The following is a 23,821-nucleotide window of genomic DNA, read 5'->3' as shown; positions in this document are numbered from 1 at the left end:
CCATCAAGTCCACTCCGCCATTCAATCATGGCTGATGCGCATTTCAGCTCCACTTACCAGCGTTCTCCCCGTAGCCCTTAATTCCTCTGGACAACAAGAATCTATCAATCTCGGCCTTGAAGACATTTAGCGTCCCGGCTTCCACTGCACTCCGTGGCAATGAATTCCACAGACCCACCACTCTCTGGCTGAAGAAATGTCTCCGCATTTCTGTTCTGAAATGACCCCCTCTAATTCTAAGGCTGTGTCCACGGGTCCTAGTCTCCTCGTCTAACGGAAACAATTTCCTAGCATCCACCTTTTCCAAGCCATGTATTATTTTGTACGTCTCTATTAAGTCTCCCCTTAATCTTCTAAACTCCAACGAATACAATCCCAGTATCCTCAGCCGTTCCTCATATGCTAGACCTGTCATTCCAGGGATCATCCGTGTGAATCTCCGCTGGACACGTTCCAGTGCCAGTATGTCCTTCCTGAGGTGTGGGGACCAAAACTGGACACAATATTATTGTTGTAATGGAGTCAGGGGTCACAAGAGAGAATTGAATTGATTGTAGTCTGCCTATGATGCTGCAGATCACCAGAGGAGGCTAAGATGGATCATCCAATTAGTATGTCTCAGAATCACAGAATTGTTGTGGCACAGCAGGAGGCTATTCTGCCCACCATGACTGCACTACTCTCGAAATGAACATATCACTACCCAGTGCCAATCCCTGCCTATTCCCCATACCTTACACACTATTACTATCCAAATAATCATCCTGTACCCTTTGAATGCTTGGTTCATTACATTTCGAGGCAGTACATTTCACATCCTGACTACTCAATGTTTTTTCTTACATCACCCTTGCTTCTTTTGCATATAATTTTAAATCTATTCTCTCTTGTTCTTATTTCTTCTACAAACTGGAGCAGCTTCTCCCTGTCCATTCTATTTAACAGACTCATGGTTTTGAAAACCTCTATCAATTATCCTCTCAGACTTCTTCTCTCTAAGGAGAATAGTCCCAACTTCTTCAATTTATCCTCATAATTAAAGTCTGTCTTTCCTGGAGCCATTCTTGTAAATTGTTTCTAACAAATTGTTTCTAAAGCTGAGGACACTGTATTCTTTGTTAACTGCTCTCTCAACTTGTCCTTCCACCTTTAATGATCTGTGCACATCTGCACCCCATTTAAATTGTGACCACTATTTTATATTGTCTTTCAATATTCTTCTCATCAAAGTACATCCCTCACACTTCTTTGATTGAACCTCATCTGCCAACTCTCCACCCACTCCATGAATTAATCAGTTTTCTTTGGAGTTCCACACAGTTCATAATTCTTCTAGTTTTAGTGTCTTCTGCAAACTTTGAAATTGTCCTCTGAATATCAAGATCCAGATCATTAGAATATATCAAGAAATGCAAGGGTCCCAATACCAACCCCTGAGGAACTCCACTACAAATATTCCTCCATTGACCATTAGACTTTGCTTCCTATCAAACAATTCTGTATCCGCATTGCTACTGTCCATTTTATATGAACAACCTGTAACTTTCCTCACAAGTCTGTTGTGAGACACTGAATTAACCACTTCTGAAAATCCATGTATACCATGTTATAAGCATCACCCTTGTCAATCCTTTCCACTACCTCTTCAAAAACTCTTGAGTTTGTTAAACATGATTTCCCCTTTAGAAATGCTGACTGAAGATTGTTTCAAATGCAGCAGCACTTCAAGAAGACAGATTATCATCACTTTCTGAAGAGTATTTAGGCACAAGCAATAATGTTGGTCTTGGCAGCAACACTCACATCCCATGAACAAATGTATAAAAACTCACTCCTTCTAGCATGTTTACCCACCACTGCACTGAAAGGACTTATCCAAGTGGCAAATTACATCCTCTGTGACTTCTCTCTCCTCACTCTCCTTACGTGGCTGTAACCTTTGATACAGTTGACCACACCATCCTCTCTCCTCAGTTGATCAGCTGGTCCCCTTGTTGTCTCATCTATCAAATCATAGCCAAAGAATCACTCAATGGCTTTATCTCCCCGTCTCACAGTTACATCTGAAAACAACCAAGGATGAAAACAACCAAACAAACAACTTTGTCTATTCCTATTTCTCATCTACATCTTAATCCTCAATGCCATCATCAAGAAACAGTGCTGGATTCCACAATGCCCTGCTCTCCCTCAGCACTGTGTCTCCCAGCCTCCCCATTAGTTCAAACTGCTCAGGCAATTGCCTGAAATCCAGTTTTGGTCAAATAGAAATTTCCTTAAGCTAAATCATGAGAAGACTGAAGCCAAAGATTGAGACATTTTTGTTTTTTAAATTCAAAACTGAACTCAACAACAATATTTCAGTAACAAAAATAGAAAATAATGGAGAAACTCTTAAGAAGTCATCTCAGGCTGCAAATGTTAACTTTGTTTCTGTCTCCACAGATACAGCCAGATGTGACTTTCTGTGAGTTTTCATTTGGTTTTATTTCCAGATTTCCAACATCTGTGGTATTCTGTTCTTATTTAATTATAATTCCAGGTCTAATAGACATGTGGCAAGGTGGGCAGCCAAACCACCTCCAGGAGATGGGATATCCAGTTAAATACTAGCCTCAATTAACCTTTATTGTATAGAGTTAACAATGTTTCCCATAAGTTGGGAAACCCATCGGTTAAAAAGCAGATTTGCACAGCTTCAATGTGAAAGTAAGTGACTTTTCAGCAAAGCTTGTGCGCCAACAGCCGAAGAGCTTTCCCCAGTCATCCCAGGCCAGCCTTCCTGCCTCAGAAAGAAAGACCTCCAATGATCCCTCATCAGGGATCAGAGCTTCTCTCAGGAATATAACTATGTGCCCACGATGAAGTATCTGACCTTTCCTCCCCTCCTCTCCAGAATCAGATCAACTTCCCACCTTAGATGGGGATCAAAACCACCCACACCCAATTCTCTCATTAGCAGCTGCTGCCTCTTCATTGCGTGCTCACCCTCTAACTGGAAACAACAAATTAATTCCTAGGCAGCGGTACTGTAATAGATAGCTTCCAAATCTCCACTACACTCAACAACTCCATCCCCAACCTTTGATTTACCAAACTATTGTAGTAAACATTGGGATCATTGCCTCAAGACTTCACCACAAACTTCATTCCATAGCCATTGGCTCCATCTGTCTCCTTGGTAACTGATTGAAATAGAACCAGACCATTTGCAACCACAAGTACACAAAGATGAGTTTTCATCTAACTATCTCCCCCATCATCAAGACTGCCCATTTTTACCTCGGTGAAGTCTCTGATTCTGTCTTGCCTCAGCCCATTAGCTGGTGAAACACTCATAAACCTTTGTTAGTTCTGGTCTTTGCTCTCTGTCTTGGATCACAGGGTATATCCAAGTGGTTCTTTTTGTATTTGGTTAAATGTGGTTAAGAGAAGACTCAACAATAGCAATTTGCTTAAATATGAACATTTATTGAGTAATAGAAAAATGGAAAAGGAAGGAAAAGAAAGCAGACCTTTACGCCCTCCAGCACATCGGGGAACCCTCAATCAATGGCTGGTCTGGAGGCTTGGGTTTGCGCCTGGCACCATTTGTGGTCCTGGTCTGAAGTGAAGTCCCAGAACTTGGAACAAAACTCTCTCTCTTATACGGTGTAACAAAGAGCCAGAACAGAAAAGCTATTTTAACTGTGCCGTTTGCGGCACGTACAGGAATGTTCACAGCCCTCATTCAAGGGCATGTAGCTGTCAAATATCATCAATGTTAGCCCTTCAGCTCATCGTGTACAATCCACCCTTGATGATATTTGATACTGCACGTTACAGTTGCAAATGCAGACGCAAATCAGTGACAGTGACAATCACGTGAGAAAGTATAATAAGAATAAAATTAAATTAAAATGACAATGAAAATAACTAACCTCAATACAAATAATGTAACAATAGGGTGTATCATTAAATTAATGGTCGCAGTGGCCTTTGGGGACCAACCCTTAAATAAATCCCACCCCCGATGTGCAGTCAAGACCCTGATGGAACCAGCATGTCGTGCCACATGCCAGTCTCTCTCCGATGGAATCAAAACTGAGATAAGCTCACAGAGGATCAGCGTTTCCATGCTTATGCTAATGGCAGTAATATCCTTAATTACAGTCACCGCATAACTCACAGTTCACATATATACATGTAACTTAATCTATTCTGGCTCCTATCTTGGAGTCAACGATCCTGTTCCTGTTGAGGGTCCTCAAGACCTGCGAAAGAGAGAGAGAGAGAGAGCGCAACAAAGGAACATTCCCCAGACTAGGTGACTGTTATTCAATTCCTTTCTGTTCTGGCATTTGGATCTTTCTATATGCTTTAATGTTAATACCATCATGTAGTCATAGATAGACCATACCAAAGGCATTTTTACTGTCTGTGTAGATGTTAACTCCTTGTCCTTTTCCAAGCTGGAGGGCAGCAGTAAGTGCTTTTAGTTTGGCCACCGGGGCAGAGTGACATCCTTCCATCCCCTCTCCTGCCAAAGGTTCCCCTTTCAAACTAACCAATCCCGTCCGGGCCTCACCATCATAGTACTCCCGCATCCCATCTACAAAAATGCATTTCACATCTGGCCCCTCTAAATGGCTCTTCCTCAACTTGACCCTGTCTCTCTTCTTCCTGCTCCATGAGGGTGATACAATCATGTGTCTCTCCTTCCTGATTTATATAGCTCGCTGGGTTCTCTCCAGTACCTTTAACCACTTCCATGTGCTTGTCTCCTGGCAACAATGCAGCTTCCCATTTGGCTTGCCAACCGTCCATAACACTTGTCAGTCTGCCAGCTTCCAATAGACTATAGCATGTGGGAGAGTAATATCATCTTCCCCAATTGTGTCAAGGGAGGGGATGTCGTTAGTGCCCAGGTAGTACATTGGATAGCTCAAACACAAGTGTTGACCCATCAAGACTGGATCCATTTTGCCTGAGTAATCAGAGCTTGTCCCCATGTCTCTGTAGCACTACTGCAGACTGCTTTCACTGAAGAAGAGGTGAAAGGACTTTTTCAGGTCAGTGAGTCCTAGTGTTGGTGCAGAGGCCTGTATCTATTTCATTTTGACAAGAGCCATCACTTGCTCAGATCCCGAAAGTTCTCTGAGCTAGCCCGCCCACTTTCATAAGGTCTTGCAGAAGTCCAGCTAGTTTGCTGTAATTTCCTCCAAAGTTCCTACAATAGTTAAATTGTTAAATGGATAGTCTTAAAACTATAACTTTTTTCACATTTCCAATAATGTCACCTGACTGAGGCAACCAGAATATCATCTACATTTTTTTTCAGTTAATCTATTTGCATAATTTCCTCTAAAATTCAGTATATTCCAGATTCAGGTTCCTTAACTTGTGTTTATTTTTAATCCTCCTATTCCCTATCTACTTCAATTAAGTGAATATATCTACAAAGTAACATCATACATGGAGTCAACATTTCTCCAGTTCTCTTCATCTGTATCAGTTTTGAGGATCCTTCTTCAGCATATTTCCTGCCTTGCCAATTTTGTGAATGATTGTATCATTGAGTGGTAATTATCTCCATGTGCAAGTAACCCCCTTTGAGCTACAATACACATGGTATCAAACAATATATTTCTAACGTTCATCAGGCCTTACCTTCAACTTGTGCTTTCAGCCTTTTATTTTTCCTGGGGTCCCCTTCCCACAGACTCCTACACCACCTGAGTTTCAGCTCAGCCTCTTTCACATAAACTTCATCCTCATACATTACAATTTCACCTACTGGTTTAATCATATAAACACTCAAGATGGGGGATCTGTATGTTATCTGATGGGCCCTTTCACTCAGTCCACTGTTACTCCTCCCAGATTTGGAGATGCCGGTGTTGGACTGGGGTGTACAAAGTTAAAAATCACACAACACCAGGTTTTGGTCCAACAGGTTTACTTGGAAGCACTAGCTTTCGGAGCACTGCTCCTTTATCAGGTGATTGTGGAGAGTAAGATTGTAAGGCACAGAATTTATAGCAAAAAAGTTTACAGTGTGATGTAACTGAAATTAGATATTGAAAAAGACCTGGATTGTTTATTAAGTCTCTCATCTTTTAGAATGACCATGTTGGTTTCAGTTCTTTCATATATAAATCACATAATTTTTAAAAGGTTACATTCTCAAGTGAACTATAACAATGGTGTCATGTTGGCTCAGATATTACCTTATCTGGGCCAATATGACACCAATTGTTAAAGTGCACGTGAGAATATAACTTTTTAAAAATGTTTTCCGATTTATCATTGAAATTGTTTTTGTGCTCTTCCAAATCACACTAAACCTATTTTTGTCAAGTAGGTGTACATGTCTGAGATCTGGTCTTAAGCGCATTTTTTTGTACCAACTCATGTTTGTTACCTCCGCGGTAATATCCACTTTCGCACACTTACATCAGTGACCCAAGACCATGTCACTCATTCTTGACTTCCACATGATCTTATCAAATGATCTATGAGATTTTATTTTTCTCTTAAGATATGGTCCGGATGCCTTGGCTAGTAGCTTGATAAACAATTCAAATCTTCCTTAAAAAGAAAGACAAGAACACAAACATCATCAAGAGAAAGCTATCAGTTTGGTGCTCTCATCTAAACTTCCTTTTCACTAAAGTGCATTTTAACCTTAATTGCCTTTTCAACCCTTTTTTTTGTCTTCTGCCACTAATCTCCACACCTTAATTACTTCATCTCATTCATTTTTTAAACTTAACGATTACTACCATATCTAATTCCAGAGATCTGTAGAAATTTGCAGTCCATGGAACATCATCTTACAATATTTTAAAACAGATGTCAATCATTTCTATTTGATTCAGGCACAACTTTGTTCTTTCTCTAAGATGACCCACACATTTTTAAAGTTACTTAATAATTAACTCTAGATATTTGATATATCTCTATGTAAATTTGTCCAAATTCAATGTTTTGTTTACTCCCTCAAAGTCACTAATCATTTTTGTATACATTGAAACCACTGAGACTGTGTGCATGCACTTTATCATTTCCCAGAGTCCCTTTAAATTTTCAGGTGACTTTTACATTTAAAAGCTTTAGGATACCAGGGCATGTGTGTCTTAATATAGTTTTTGTCATGACGTGCTTATGTGCACCCAGGCTCAGTAGTTTCGAGATTCCTGACACTCATTATAATTAATATTTCCACAGTATTTCCCCAACACTGAAATGTGTTATTGATGAATGGCTTGATGGGTTGAGGGTCCCTCATCCATCACTGTTGTGACATTGAATGTCTACAAACGGGTTCAGCCTTCAGTGTCTCCAATTTCTGAAAAAAAATTAAACAAGCTCCATCCCTTCCATGTCAAGCAGAATGAGTTAATTAGTATTAATCTGGTACGATTCAAAAAAGGGCGTTGGTACATAAACTCTTGCATGTAACGCTGCACCCATCTCTCCTCCTCAAAGGAAGGAAAAGCCCCCCCTCTGTTAAATTTGTCTTTCCTAAATTCCTTGCACACAAGGAGTTGCATTTTCAACTTTCCAATGTCCCTATCACTTGGATATCAACAGAGTCAATCTTATCATCCAGAATTAAAGGTTCACTTACGTTAAAACAATATTTGGAAGTTTAATCTGGCCAGAAAATGGCATTCCAAATATGGTAATTTTCTAATTAAGATTTACCCAAGTCCAAACACAACATGGAGCCAAGTAAATTCTTACCAAGCTTTATGAACCAAATTTGTGAATCAACATTTTACAGATTTTTGCTGTACACAACCACTGACTGTTTCTTAAAAGGATATTACATTAACCACACTTTAAAATCACCGTAAACTAACTTCAAAGCATCCCCAGATCTCAAGCTCCAGGGAGCAAAAACACACAAATTGTACAAAATTACATTTAGCAACCAAACAAAGGTGCATTCAAACCAGACCACAAAGATTTAACACTTCTACAAAGTTCTGTAAACCAGCACAGCACTGAAACCTGGTCTCCAATTCTCTCTTTTTCCAGTTATAACCATTCCCCATTCTTTCGGGGGTCCTAATTGTGCTAAATCCAGAGTGTGCTGCATTGCCCCCCTGGAATACAGAAGGTCTCCAGAGCTTGCCCCTTCTCTTACAGATTTTCCCGAATCCCTTCCTCGTCACCAAAAATGTCTTGGATCACACGGTGTATCCAAGCGGTTCTTTTCAGATTCGGTTAAATATAGTTAAGACTCAACAATAGTAATTGCTTAAATATGAACATTTATTAAGTAAAAGAACGAGATGGAAAAGGAGGGAAAAGAAATCAAAGAGCCTCATGCCCTCCTGCACGTCAGGGACCCCTCAATTGAGGGTTGATCCAGAGGCTTAGGTTTGTTCCTGGCACCATTTGCGACCCTGGTCTGAGGTGAAGTCCAACAACTTGGAATGAAACTCTTGCTCTTATACAGTGTAACAAAGAGCCAGCACAGGAAACAGTACAGAAAAGCTACTTTGATTGTGGCGTATGCGGTATGTACAGGAATGTTCACAGGACTCATTAGAGGGCGTGTAGCTGTCAAATATCATCAACAATGTTAACCCTTCAGCCCATTCCATACACTATTCCAATGCTATCTCCATTGGTGACTGACATTTTCATGATTGTGTGCTTGTGTGTATCCAAACCTTTGCTTCTCATATTATAACTCAGTCCCATTTGTTGTCACAGCTGTGTTGACTGACCTGCGTGATTTCGGGTACAGCAACAGCTAAATTTTAAAACTTTTACCATCGTTTTTAAATTTCTCCACAGCCTTCCCACTCCCTAGTTCTGTACTTAGAGTCATAGAGATGTATAGCATGGAAACAGACACTTCGGTCCAACTTGTCCATGCTGACCAGATATCCTAAATTAATCTAGTCCCATTTGTCAGCATTTGACCCAAATCTCACTAAAGCCTTCCTACTCATAAACTGATCCAGATGCCTTTTAAGTGTTGTAATTGTACCAGCCTCCACCACATCTTCTGGCAGCTTGCTCCATGCATCACTCTCTGTGTGAAAAAGTTACCCCTTAGAAACATTTAAATTTTTTCCCCTGTCACCTTAAACCTTTGCCCTCTAGTTTTTGACTCCCCTACCATGGGGAAAAGATAGTGTTATTCACCCTATCCATGCCCCTCATGATTTTATAAACTTCCATGTGGTCACCCATCACCCTTCGAAGCTCCAAGGAAAACAGTCCCAGTCTATTCAGCCTCTCTCTACAGCTCAAAACCTCCAACCCTGGCAACATGCTTGCAAATCTTTTCTGAGTCCTTTCAAGTTTCGCAACATCCTTCTACAGCAGGGAGACCAGAATTGAATGCAGTATTCCAAAAGTAGCCTAACCAATGTCCTGTACAGCTGCAACATGACCTTCCAACTCCTATACTCAATGCACTGACGAGTAAAGGCAAGCATACCAAACACCTTCACTATCCTGTCTACCTGGGATTCCGCTTTCAAGGAATAAGGCAGCAGCGCTGTTTCTGCCTGGTTTCGAACCAGGTAACTTTTCCCATGCAAGGCGAACATGATACCCACTACACTACAAAAACACAGCTTCTTCTACAAACCTATAAACTTCAGCACTCCTCCATTCCTTGCCTCATGTGCTTCCCCAATTTTAATTGTCCATCATTAACAGTCTTGCCCTCAGCTGCCTATCCCTTAAACTCTGGAACATTCTTCCTCACTTCTGACTTTTACCTCTTTCTTCACCTTTAAGAAACTTCTGAAAGCCCAAGACGTTTCCCAAATCTTTGGTCATCTATCTGAAAATCTCCTTATGTGGTTTGGTCTTAGATTGATAAACACTCTCATGAAATGTTGTGGGACATTTTATCATATTAAAAGCATGATATAAATTCAAGCTGTTGTTATCTGAGATGAAAAAATATTCTCCACAGAATTTATACTTTATATACTGTCAGCTTGAAATGCTTAAGTCCTCTACTAGTACCTCAGTGACCAAACACACCATCTTATTTACTGCTGTTATACAAATCAGATCAGCAAAGTCCCACATAGTTCATAGCCTGTGTTGAGTTAGCTTATCTCCTAACAGGACCATAATAGTGTAACCATTGCAATCACAATTCTGATTTAGTGAGGGGAAAAGTCAATCAGGATTTTATTTACCTTCCAGTGACCCCTGCTTGAAATTGTGCATTTGTGGGCTTCAACAATGTGAACAGCAGTGGCTAATATGATAGCATCAATTACATGTTACCATACATAAGGTTCCATTCTAACAATCCAGAGCACTGACTAAATTTACTCTTATTTAACACTCAACGCAAATGTTTGTGAGATATGTGCATTGTCACTGTAACAAGGCTCCCAATTCATAATATATTTTTCACCCTGGAGTTAATCTTGCATAAATTCACCTCTAGCACCAGTGATCTGATTTAGGTGCTGCCATTTGAGAAGTCCCAACCCAGCTAGATGAGGTTTTCTCTATGACATCATCACTCTGCTGTCTGATGCTATATATTCACTCCGTCATGCTGTACAGTCCAAGCTCTCCTGTCCTGTCAACATAGCAGAAGTGAATTGAATTCAAGTCAATTAGATCTATTCACTAAAACATTACATATTTGATTCTGGAAAGACAATTCATTCAGTGACTGAATCTGAGCACACACACACACACACACACACACACACATATATAAAAATATATCTACAAGTTTATTGAAGGAGCAACACAAAGCGTGAGAATGAACATTGAAATGCAGATGGCTTTGTAATAAAGTGAACTGTATAATAAAATTGTAATTTACATGCATTAAAATAAATATACTATTGATTGTTACCCGCTTTACTCTGGTGCTATTGTGGAAATTAATATTTCTTCACATGGTGGATTTTTGCACTGAGAATTTAAAACGCAATTAAATGCAACATGCAAGATAAATGTTACAATCTACCAGTAAATCACCAAGGCTATTTTCATGCTCATGACCAAAGCTTACACTTTATCTCTACACCCAATGGGGAGGGGTGTCTTGCTTGTACAATATTCGTGTATATAGTCAGGCAATAAATGTGTAAGCTCGCTTTTCACCTAAAGGTGGCCCACTACAGTTGGCTGTCCTTTTCACATTGCTTTTTCTGATATAGCCCTTGTTGCTATAGCGATACCCTCTGAAATGTTTGTAAGGTCACCGAAAGAAGAAGCAACCCTCAGAGACCTGGAATAACTAATGCTGCTCAGTTTAAAGTCTGATGTAAATAGTCTCAGGTGACAGCAAACCGTACAAATAGTCAATTACAATTGCTCAAAGGAAATGATTTGTTGTAATGGCCACTGTTCAACCTCCATGACATCAATGTTACTATGGAAACTGTTGCCTATTGCACTGCTTAGAATTAAGTATTGATCGCCACAGAGCCAGCCCCATTTAAGAAACTTGCTGCTTTCTAACCAGCAATTTACAATTGGAAGCCACAAGTACACTGGATATTTAAAGCCCTCAGGAACCAATTTAGAAGATAGTTACAGGGGAAAATTAGTGCAGTTCAATAATGGAATGCTGGTTCATGTCCTGTATAGAAAATCATTTCTTCCCTTTAGTTGATACAGGCGGTGTGACAGGAAAAAAAGTCAGTATCTGGCAAGTATGATCATAACTTCATGCAAATATAGATGGTTGCAATTTCGCTAACAATAATTCAATTCTTTATTATACAGATTTGATTTTACTAGAATTCCCATTGATCTGAATAAAGAGTTTATGTGCCAAGTATTGTCTAGTGGTTCAAATATTCCCAGATAAACTACAAGATTAAATTATGTCCCAGGACCATTGTCATGTATTGGATTTTGTAATATGATTGACTGCTGGTACTACAATATCAAAATATGAGAAATAATGAAACAGGCTTTTACTGTTTAATTAAAGGCAATATCTCTTCCTCAATTGTAAGGCTGCTATTTTGTTACCTTAATTATTTGAGAAGCTGTAAATTGACCTCGTTTTATGTGATGTTAGAAATAGCTGACATGATTTTATGATAGGTCAGAAAGTGCAAGGCTCCCAGTCAGGGTTCAGCTCATAAATAAATGAGATCGTCAGAAGGCTCAGTGAGCTGGTGCCTCAACACAGTAATGTAGTTTACCAGGTGGGTATCCACATTAGATATCTCCCAGGCCTCAAGGTGCATTTGGTGATCAGTGATCAAAGCACTCTCTCCATAGAAGGAAAAAACGCATTTCTTTTATTTCTAACTATTTTCAGACTGGAACCAACATCTAATCACACAAACAGGATAATGATCTATGGTTGGGGTTAATATAAAGAAGAATTATGACAGAGGAAGTGTGGAAGAAGTATTTTTACAAAGGAATGACTCAAAATGCTTTAATAGCTGAGGCTGCCCTGATCCAGGTACATTGATATTTCCTAGCACTGACAAATGAGTAGGCAACTGCAGCATGCAACAGCCTGAAAGGCTGGAGATACATTTCAAGCTGCTTCTCCTCAAACTACTGGCTACTCTTGAGATTAGACGAGTTTGGACTTTGGTTTGTCCAGGGTCTCCTTGGCATAGACACTATTTCAGCTTCACCACGTTCTCCTGCAGTTAAATGACAGAAACAAAGATGCAGAAGGCCAAGAAGACCCAGGAGACCTTCTGTCTTCATTTGAAAAAACTGCACCCCAGAATCCTCTCCATACACACTCCCTAAAGTCCTCCACATGAACCCTACCACACTTCCCAATGCCCACCCCACCACCCTCCTCTTGACGCTTCCCTTCTAACACATAACCCTCCTCACCACCCAGTCTGCCAAGTTCCCCGATACCCATTGACCCTTGCCACCCACCACCTTCCTCAACTACCAAAGTCACTTCACATCCAGACCGCCACCATTCCCCATTACACTCTTCACTCCCTGTCTTCCACATCTACCCTGTGACCTTCTCCATCCACCCTCTCCACCTACTGTTCACCACCCCCCCCCCCATTTTCCCCGCCCACATGGAACCCACTCCATCCAATTCACCACCCTCCCCCAACTACACGACCATTCCTGGAAAGACTCAGAATTGATAGGTAGAATTATATGTTTTTGCAGGTGGCGAGGAAGGGGGAGCCCATAACATTCTGTGGGTGCCAATCGTACTGCCCACCCACCTGCCCCCACTTGACTGTGATTTAATGGGCAGCAGGCAAGGACCCAGGGGCACATCACATCCCCCCAAATCCTTGCACCAGTTGAGACCCTCGAGTATCCAATTAATTGTCACTGAAATCCCACTTCCGGTCCAGCCACAATCTTTAGGCTGGTGGAGGGGAGTGCCACAAGCAAAGCTATTTGGTGCTTGGGCAGGAAAAGGGGGGAATGCCCCATTTAGTGGCCCTCTTTTCAAATTGGAGCCTCCCCTGCCTTACCACCACCAAAGTCAGTCTGTGCAGCCCCCACTTGACCTGTGCATCCTGACCCACATCCCATTTTGTCCTGCACCTCTTACGATCTCCTTACCTAGCACCACCAAAACCCCACCTGATCCCCAGCTTATCGTCATTCAGTCCTGACTCTTTGCGGACAGGGTGGAGTCCCAAAATTTGCCACCACTTTCAATGGTGCTGCTGGGAGCAGAGATGTGCCCACTCCGTCAAAATGACTGGCAGCTATCAAAGGCATGCCTTCCTCCCCACTCCTGAACTACAGTAAGACCTGGATGTGTGAGCCCAATACATATGAGCGCTAGAGAAATTAAACTAGCAATGGCGCCGCCATATTTTCTGGATTTAATGGGAAGAACTTTAACAAACTCAGAAAATCCACCTTGTTTCTGGATCACCAAGAAGCATTTCTCCCATTGAGTCCCATTTTATCATCTCTCACATGGCCTGTGTTCCAAAGGCAGACAAATAACACACTTAAAAGACACTCTGAAACTCTATGAAGTGTAGCAGAACTGACACTAATGACTGGGTGGAATTTGCAATCGATCATTCATTGGATACAACCTCCTCATTGATATGCATTGTGCTTTGAGTCCAATTGTTTTAATTATAGAGTCAGAGATGTACAGAATTGAAACAGACGCTTCCGTCCAACTCATCCCTGCTGACCAGATATCCTAAATTAATCTAGTCCCATTTGCCAGCACTTGGCCCATATCCCTCTAAACCCTTCCTATTTGTGTACAAATCCAGGAGCCTTTTAAATATTGTAATTCTACCATCCTCTACCACTTCCCCTGGCAGCTCATTCCATACATGCACCACCCACTGCATGAAAAAGTTGTCATTTAGGTCCTTTTAAATCTTTCCCCTCCCACCCTAAACCTATGCCCTCTAGTTCTGAACTCCTCCAACACAGGGAAAAGACCTTCTCTATTTACTCCTTCCATGCCCCTCAGGATTTTATAAGCTTCTATAAGGTCAACCCTCAGCCTGCAAAGTGATGGCACAGAAGGCAATGCAAGTAACCAAATCCTGTACTCTGGGTCCCACTTCTTGAACCATGCCCCACGTGTCGAAAGATCTATTTTAGAGCTTCCCAAAGTGAGGTACACGGCCCCAAGGGGGTGTTGTGAGTTGAAATGTTGAAGTTGAGAGCTCTGAAGCAGCAATGACTACTGTAGTGCTCTGACTAAGCAATAACAGCTGTGCTCCCATTCTAGCAGTGCTTGTTGAGGGATGCAACAATTTTCAAGTCTCAATGTAGGGTCACTGAAGGAAAATTCTTGGCAAGCACTGATCCAATAGATTAAAAATTGGCCTATTCAGTTACATGAAAGTGCACGACTGAAACCTGTGACACTGAGTAGATCCTGTCCTCAAATTGAGGGTCAGCCAGTGACAACACTGGAATAATGAAACATCAGCAAGTGATTATCTGGGGAATTGTGAAGGAGTCCACTCTTCCCAGCACTTCATTCCAAATAGGAAGGACCCATGCTCATAAAATTCAACACTGGAAAACTCTTTGCAGCTCGGACTGATCCTGATAATTATCAAGTGACCTAAGGGACAACTTTTTCACGCAGAGTGGTGCGTGTATGGAATGAGCTGCCAGAGGAAGTGGTGGAGGCCGGTACAATTGCAACATTTAAGAGGCATCTGGATGGTATATGAATAGGAAGGGTTTGGAGGGATATGGGCCGGGTGATGGTAGGTGGGACTAGATTAGGTTGGGATATCTGGTCGGTATGTATGTGTTGGACCGAAGGGCCGGTTTCCATGTTGTACATCTCTATGACTCTAAAGACCAAATACATATGACAAGTCGCTCAGTTAAAATTATATCTTGGTTTTCCATTGTGAGGTTGTGAAAGAAAAATGAAAGAGCATTGGACCAGTAGCACAAATTGAGAGAATATGAGCTGATGTAAGGCTGTGATCTTCCCCCTGATATCTGGAAATCTCTGACTGTGTTTGCACACAGTACCATTTCTCTTCATTCTTCACGTGCTGCCAAAGTCATTGCGATTAAATTTAGGAAACATTGATCCTCAAAGATGTCACTCTTCTCCTTGCTGCTAACTCCAACCAACTACATATTTCTAGCTGTTATCATATTAATATTTATATAGAACTATTGAAGAAATCAAATAGATTATCTATTTACCTAATCAAAGAACAATACGCCACATGAACAAACCTGCACCAACATATTTTGCCTTTCCATATTAAAACTGTCTTTGCTTGCAGAATCCATGTCTCTCTATTCCCTTCCTATTCATATATTCAGCCAGGTGTTTTTTTTTAATACTGCTATAGTGTCTGCTTTACCACCACTTCTGATAGTACATTCCACCCCTTGTGTGATAAACTTGCCTCTCACATCTCTTTTAAGCTTTCACCCCCACACCTTGGACCTGTGTCCCCTAATAATTGACCCTCACTGGTTTCATCTCATGCCTACATTTTCACTGTATTTAATGCTTAAGAAGGTTTTCTCGACCATGGGTTGTTAAAACAAACTATTTATTGCTGAAGAGGACCATAGCAACACGACGGTTGGAGGAAGAGCGTCTCATCTTCCGCCTAGGAACCCTCCAACCACAAGGGATGAACTCAGATTTCTCCAGTTTCCTCATTTCCCCTCCCCCCACCTTGTCTCAGTCAAATCCCTCGAACTCAGCACCGCCTTCCTAACCTGCAATCTTCTTCCTGACCTCTCCGCCCCCACCCCACTCCAGCCTAACACCCTCACCTTGACCTCCTTTCACCTATCGCATTTCCAACGCCCCTCCCCCAAGTCCCTCCTCCCTACCTTTTATCTTAGCCTGCTGGACACACTTTCCTCATTCCTGAAGAAGGGCTTATGCCCGAAACGTCGATTCTCCTGTTCCTTGGATGCTGCTGACCTGCTGCGCTTTTTCAGCAACACATTTTCAGTATTTATTGCTGAATGCAATCAACAGCACAGAGGCTTCTTGTTATAATCAAAACTTTTCCTTTGATGACTGTGCATTGCGACTGCCAGTTTCACTTGGTTAAAAATCACACAACACCAGGTTACAGTCCGACAGGTTTATTTGGAAGCACTAGCTTTCTTCACAACCACCTGATGAAGGAGCAACACTCCCAAAGCTAGTGCTTCCAAATAAACCTGTTGGATTATAACCTGGTGTTGTGTGATTTTTAACTTTGTACACCCCAGTCCAACACCAGCATCTCCAAATCATGAGTTTCACTTGGAGCAGAGTTTGTGGTTTGATTGGCTGAAAGTCACCTATAAAATGCTGAGGATTCTTAGAAGCTAAAGGCTCTGATCTTCCTGGCAGTCATCACGGGAGATCCAAGATTATCCATATTTGGTTTGCAGCTGGTTGCTTCATATCTGTAACTTTAGGAACCAATAAAATTAGCACTTGGCCAATATTTAAGATTTCCTTTATAATCACACCTTTAGCAGTAGAACTCAGTCTCAAAGTGGCACGACATCTTTCACAAATATAAGACAAAATGGGGATCAGGACAGTTCACTTCCCCATATGTCCTAAAGAATTTCACAAAGTTCATGCAAACAAGATATGAATTTGAAGGAGTAGATGATTTGGCCATTAAAGCGTGTTCCACTATTTGATAAGATTTTAGCTGATGTGATTGAGGCCTCAAGACTACTATCCTATCTACCCCAATCCCTGTGATTCTTATTAATCAAGAATGTATCTAACTTTGCATTAAGCACTCAATGAAACTGCCCCCTCTGCTTCATGTGGAAGAAAATTCCAAAAATTAGCGATCCTCTGAGAGAAAGAAATTCTTGTCTTTATCTTAATTATGACCCGCAGTTCCAGTCTCTCACATGTCCAGGCAAATATCCTCTCAGCATTCACCTGGACAAGTCACTCCTCTAAACTTCAATGTACACAGGCTGAACTTTCCTCATAAGATAATCCCATCACCTCAGCAATCACTGAAATGAACTTCCTCAGTTGTTTCGCAAGCTATTGTATTGCTTCTCAAGGACCCCCAAACTATACATGAATTCCAATACTGCATAATTCTTTACGCATTGGCCTGCTTTCCAAAAGCATAATCAAGATTTGCCTTTCAATGGATAGGAATTTTTCTTGCAGTAAATTTTGTTGCACTCAGGATATAGAATATTAGTTTGTAATATTAAGAACCATTAGCAAACTTGCTCGTGAATACCTCCAACTTGGGAAATGTCTGCAAATAAAGCAATGGTCCCATTTTAACTCTAGGATATTTTCAGTGGTGTAAAGGTTATACAAATATAGAAATGGGTAGGTCATTCAGCCCAAAGCTACTGTACCATTTGATAAGATCTTGACTGATGTGATTAACCCCTTAATTCCACTATCCTGCCAGACTGTCCCCTTAAGTCCCTTGTCAATCAAAAACCTGCACAATTCAGCTTTGACCCAGCCCCTACTGTTCTCTGTGGGTAAGAATCATTCCCTAAAAAAAAATTCCTTCTCATCTTGACACTATTTTTAAACTAAGCCCCAATTCTAGAACACTGCAAAGAGGAAACATACTCTGAACATCTACCTTGCCAATCGCCTCTTTTCCTGTACATTTTGATCAAATCTCATCTCATTCTTCTAAACACTAACGAGTATAGCCTCTCTTGCTCAATCTTACTGAAGACCTCAATCTCCTCAGCCCAGGAGTTAGCCTACTGAACATTTTATGAACTACTTCCTTAGAATATCCTTCCTTAGTATATCCTTCCTTAGAAAGGACCAAACTGTACATATTATTCGAAATGTGTTCTCACCAATGCCCCGTACAGTTATAGCAAAATTTCCCTGTTCCCCAACCCCTTGTGAGACCAACATTCTATTTATTTATTTACGAGTTATTTGCTGTACCTGCATGCTAACTGTTTCAAGGGCAACCCAGATCTTTCTGAAAGGCAGGGGCCTTCTGGGCCTCATTTCTATCCAGCTAGCTGACAGGTCCAGGTGGGATGTCAATGGGAAGAAGTAGAAAAATCTACATCCCAGACAACAACTTCAAAGATCAGGAAAATAGTCAGATTGGCTGGGGGGAGCCAGACATCTCTTTATTAAAGAAATGTTGGTCATGTTAGAAGCAGCCTAACACTACCTGGCTGGGTACCACTGTTCATTCAGGCGCAACAAACTACTGGAGTGTTTTTCTATCTAACCCAGTCTTAATTAGGTTAGCCTGGCAGGAAACATCCCACTCAGACCACAGAGTTAAAAATTTGGCTGTTTCCTGAAGTCCTTGTTGGGATGTGTTCTGCATTTTTTTTAAATGGACCTCACCATCTGTGAGCAGGTGCTCTGGCCATTTTCTCAGTTGAGCAGGGAAAAATTCCCAGGATTAGCGTCAGACATCTCCAGGGCAAGTAAGGAATCAAACCATTTTTGAGTACCATTTCCAGACTCTGGGCAAGTAGGATTAAATTTGCTTTAAAGTAAAATAAGCTTTACATATGATGAGACAGAATACTCAGGGGAGAGAATGTCAACACGTACATTTTCAACTTAAAACCTGCCAATGTAAACTTTCATAAAATTGGATGTGGACATGAAATAAACTGTAAATGGTCAACACAAGCATCATTCAGTTTTCAGTGTCACCATATGCTGGGTTACACTGAAACTAATTGAAAATAGTCACGCTAGGTAAACTGTTGGAAACCAGATTGAATGATGTATCACAATGATGATGGTAGTGGTACAGAAGCCCAGAAATTCAAACTGTATTGCGTTAAAACTGCATGAATTAGGTTTTCATTGGCCATTGAAAAATTGTTGCTTTGTGGTCAGTCTGAACAGTAGCAAAATAAAACTGTAAATACAACTGCTGTAAAAAAAATCTAATAAAAATGGACTGCAAAACTACAAGTACCATGGAGAAGCCTTTGTCTTTCCCTCACTGCTGTACAGTGTGCTTGCTGCAAAACATCACGTGTTAGGACTTGATGCATTTGTACTTGGTTGCCTAAACATTCAGTTGCAATAATAAGTTATAGATGGCACTGAATAAAGGACACAGAAGTCAGAAATTTGGCTAGTACTGTTACCTATAATATGAAGAAATGTTATAAAAAGATTGAAGCTTCTTTATATAAAGATAATATTAAGTACCTTCTCATTGAAAAGCTAATGAAGTAACAGGATTGCTTATGAAATTTGACAACTTGAAAGAAAATATTTCAAGTTTTTGTTCAATACAACTCGTATTTTCTTGAAAATATTACAACAGACAAACAGCTCACTACCTACACGTACACAGCTTAGGATTTTGCGAATACCCTGCAGACTCAGAAATGCAAGAACTATTTGTTGAAAATGTGCACTCTGTTCATGCGTTAACAGCACTCTGGAGATGTTCTCGTGACACCAGGTCATTTATCGGTCCACAATAACTCTCTGTCCATTTTCACAAATTCAAATTGTTTTCTCTAAACATGCATGGAAATTCACCAGGTCCACACGGGGGAAATTGCTGACATAGTTCTTAAGGCTTATCAAACCACTGAGATACTAAAACTGCTTCTTGGAACATAAAGTCATAATGCAAACAGATCAAGCAGTTACACTTTCAAACAATATATTTACGCAGCATTACAAATCCTCTTTTTAGGTCAGTAACTTCAGTCACACTCCCACATTAAAAGCAATCACTGACACCTCTCACCAGACATTCTGTCGGCAACAAGGCCATTACAGCTGCTCTGTTTATAATCCACTGCTCTCTAGACTTTAACCCCTCTGACCTCTGAACTGAAGAAACGTGAGCTTTTATTTCTAACAATCCAGATATTTTACCAGTTCCCGCTACACATCTCCGCCGCTCAACTTCGCCATCCGGAAACGGTCCAATTTTCTACGCACTAAGCAGTAGCATCATTACATTGTTGTGTGGATTTATTTAACTAACGCGTCCGGAAAAAGCTAACAAGCACAACAGTTCAAGCCAAAGACTGTCCTGTGCTCCCTATCCAGTTTCACTTCACAGTCAGATTTTAAAACATCCAGCAATGATTATTCCCTTATGTTCAAGAAATGGAATTCAGAGACATCAAAATAAATCTTTCAAAATTATTAGTATTGACCGTGCTCGCATTATATTCGATTCATTAGGCATCACAATTATTTAAAAACTAAAGTGACTTAGTGGCAATTCTTCTGTTAACTATGGCCGGCACAAGAGCATTCTTTATATGAAGATAAACAATGAATGTCGACATCCTGTTTAACCATACAACCAATTACAACGGATCCTATTCTGGCACTGCCTACATACAAACGCAACTGTTCAGCAAAAGTCGGGGATAGCGGGTCCTAAGAGAGAGGTATTGGTTAAAGTTGGCCCCACTAACTGAGGTCTGAGTTAAGTCGTGCCCTTAAAAAAGATGCTGCTTGTAATGAGCAGATTTTGGTGGACATAATTCGGCTTATCTTTACCGTGGGAGCAAGCCTACTTTCCTGTTTCCTTTCACACTCTGCCGGTTAGCCCATTGGACATCCCCAGAGGATAGACGGTTCTTTTGGGATTAATACGTCACAACGTTCGCAGATAGGAAAGCCTTTAAAGAAGACGAGCAAACCATGTAGTTAAAAAGGGGCATCATTAAATAGCTGGGAGAAAAATACTCTGCCAGAAGGTCAGAAATTAGGGTTGAGTTTCTGTCAGTTACCTTGATGCAATTTGTGACCATAAAAGCACTAGCTTTGAGCTTTGTCTTTCGTCGTGCGTTTTAACTCCAATTCATTTACATATCACTGGCTGTAAAATCCACCATGAACCAACCCAATCTGGATTTAACACAAAATTGAGCATGTTTCGCAATTTTGAAAACTGAAATTAAACAGCTATACAGAACGAATTGATAGCTATATTGGTGTACTATAGTCAGTTTCTTACAGAATTAGAAAAAAAAACGTTTGCAGCTTTTAATGCATGCTTAAAAGTGCCTGTTTACCTGTTTTAAAAAAAGCTTTATTTTTAAAAGCCTCCACAAAGCGTAAGTCACAAACAAGCACAGTTAGCAAGATCTTGCCATGGCAATTAATTTGCTTCGATGTGTCAGATTTGTAAGCAGGACCAGAAACCAACTTGACTGATTTTTTGACAATAGCACAAAATGACATCAATTTGTTAATGGAAAGTGATTGTCGTCAGCTCCACCAGCATTTAATGCCTAACCTTAATTGCCAGTAAGGAAGGAGCTGTCTTTTTTGTGGCTTTTTTTTGTCCATAGACAGACATTTGGGTACAAGAGAAATTAATCAAGGAGAAGGCAAGTGTTCAGGCTTGGGATACTTCATAGCACTGTTTATAACTTATTGAGACTAAACACTATAATGTGATAATCAGGGATATACCAGGCTCCAATCTTACTGTTAAATTTTTGTGAGACTCTTCCTTAAACGTACCACAAACTCTATGCTCGTCAGTCTCCTTCACATGCTTCTCTGCTTGTGTTTCTAGCATTTACATGCTTAGACTTCAGGTTTCTGCTTAGACCTTCATGTGCTTCCTCCTTCCTTTCATCATCAGAATGTCGCTCCAGGCTCCTTAAGCCTTTAGACAAAAACCTGCCCCCTTGAACTTCTACACTTGGGACGTAGGTGCAGAAAGACTTAGAGAGTTCCAGGATTTTGACCCAATCATATAGTGAAAGAATGGCAAAATAGTTCCAAATCAGGATGATGTCAAAAGGCTGCAGAAACTTCTTTTGCATTGAATATAACTTCTTTTCTGTGATTTTTTTGTACTGATTTCAGTCGAGCTGCATAATATAAAAATGCAACTGGAAGCAAACTCCAGGCTGGGACATTTATTTCTAAGATCCACAACCAAATGTTTGCAACTTCAGAGAATAGTTCTCAGGTAATTTCAGAAATAAACCCAATTTACATAGTCATCAGGTTTAATGTATGTAAGGAAACAGTAATGGCAGAGCTCGAGGCAGGAATCAGAGAACCAGGGCCAAGATAACTGCACCTAAGTTGCTTCTTGAATGGACTTTAAGATATTAAAAGAGTTAATTTGGTCAGGCAAGAAATCAGAAAACACTATTGAGGTTCAGTCAGTTGAAAAATTCAAAAATTAAATTCATATGTTTTGTTAGATAAGGATATTATTAAGGATAATGAAACCAAATTGTGAGTTGACATTCGGATTAGCCATACTCTAATTAAATGACAGAACAGGTTTGCATGGCTAAGTGGCCTATTTCTGTTCCTAGGAGATAAGTTAGGCATTTGAAACTATTGATTTTGAACAATGCTGAATGCCCCTGAGGATTTGTTGTGTTAATAACATTGTAAACCAGTTGCCTTGAATATTTCTATGACATTTCTGTAGTTCCCAAGTATGAAAAAAACATACTTTGAGTATAATTATTTTCTCTGTAATCCTGCATATCACCAAAACAAATGTACAGGGAGACCTAAATGAACACAATCAACATAAACTGGCTATAATGTGCATTGGGTAAAAAGTCTCATTTATCTCACCACCCTATATTCCTGATGAAGGGCTTTTGCCCGAAACGTCGATTTTACTGCTCCTCGGATGCTGCCTGAACTGCTGTGCTTTTCCAGCACCACTAATCCAGAATATAATGTGCATTGCAATGTTTCCAAATCTCTTAATATCTAATTAACAACTACTAATGCAAAGCGAATAGCAATGATTTACATTCAAGGTTTTTTCATCATCTTGGGAACATACTAGAAAAATGCTTCACATGCCTATTATAAAATCCAGTGAGATCTTTTTATCCCTGAACTTAGAGAGGAGTGAAGTAGTGATTATAATGAGGTCAGCCAGATGGACTTCACAGAATGAGTTCTCTGATTGGACCACATTAACAGCCCCAATCCAGGATCCCCGGCTGATAGATAAGGAGTGCCAGACATTCTGTCTGCTCTGAGGGAGTTAGATCAGTGTCAAAGACTATCCACATGGAAATAAAGAGTGACTTGGTAACAGAATACTCGCCTCTCAGGAGTTATTTCAGCCTTTATACACTCTGAAAGATTAACCATTGGACTTTCCTCACAGATACTATCTGACTTGCCGAGTATTTCCAGTGGTTTTCTATTTGTTTTCTCAGTTTATTCCATTTTGTTTGTGCCATCTGTAAAGTAACACAGACCCCGTCTGAACAGACTGGGGGCACAAACTGAGGGGTGTGACACTTCATTTTGTGACTGACTAGTTTGGTGTGTCTCCATTTTCCAGGGAGGTTGCTCAGTTTTGCTGTTGGCAACTGATTACGTGTGTGTGTGTGTGTGTGTGTGTGATTAACAGAAGTTCTAGATAGCTTACACCCATGATTAAAACTGAATAATTGATTTGTGTAGCTT

The 23,821-nt window shown here is 40.5% G+C and overlaps 1 long non-coding RNA gene across 1 annotated transcript; it reads right to left on the bottom strand.

Moving 5' to 3' along the window:
- Window positions 1-10,357: 10,357 nt before the first annotated feature.
- LOC140482135 (uncharacterized) lies at window positions 10,358-21,985 on the bottom strand. The gene is made up of 3 exons (XR_011961665.1): window positions 21,881-21,985; window positions 21,142-21,259; window positions 10,358-10,558 (listed from the first exon to the last, which is right to left on the bottom strand). It is a non-coding gene; the product is annotated as an uncharacterized lncRNA (long non-coding RNA).
- Window positions 21,986-23,821: the final 1,836 nt, after the last annotated feature.

This window comes from Chiloscyllium punctatum, chromosome 10 (genome assembly GCF_047496795.1).
Source record: "Chiloscyllium punctatum isolate Juve2018m chromosome 10, sChiPun1.3, whole genome shotgun sequence".
NCBI lineage: Eukaryota > Metazoa > Chordata > Chondrichthyes > Orectolobiformes > Hemiscylliidae > Chiloscyllium > Chiloscyllium punctatum.
The sequence above is the reverse complement of the archived record's forward strand: the minus strand, read 5'-3'. Positions and strand labels throughout refer to the sequence as shown.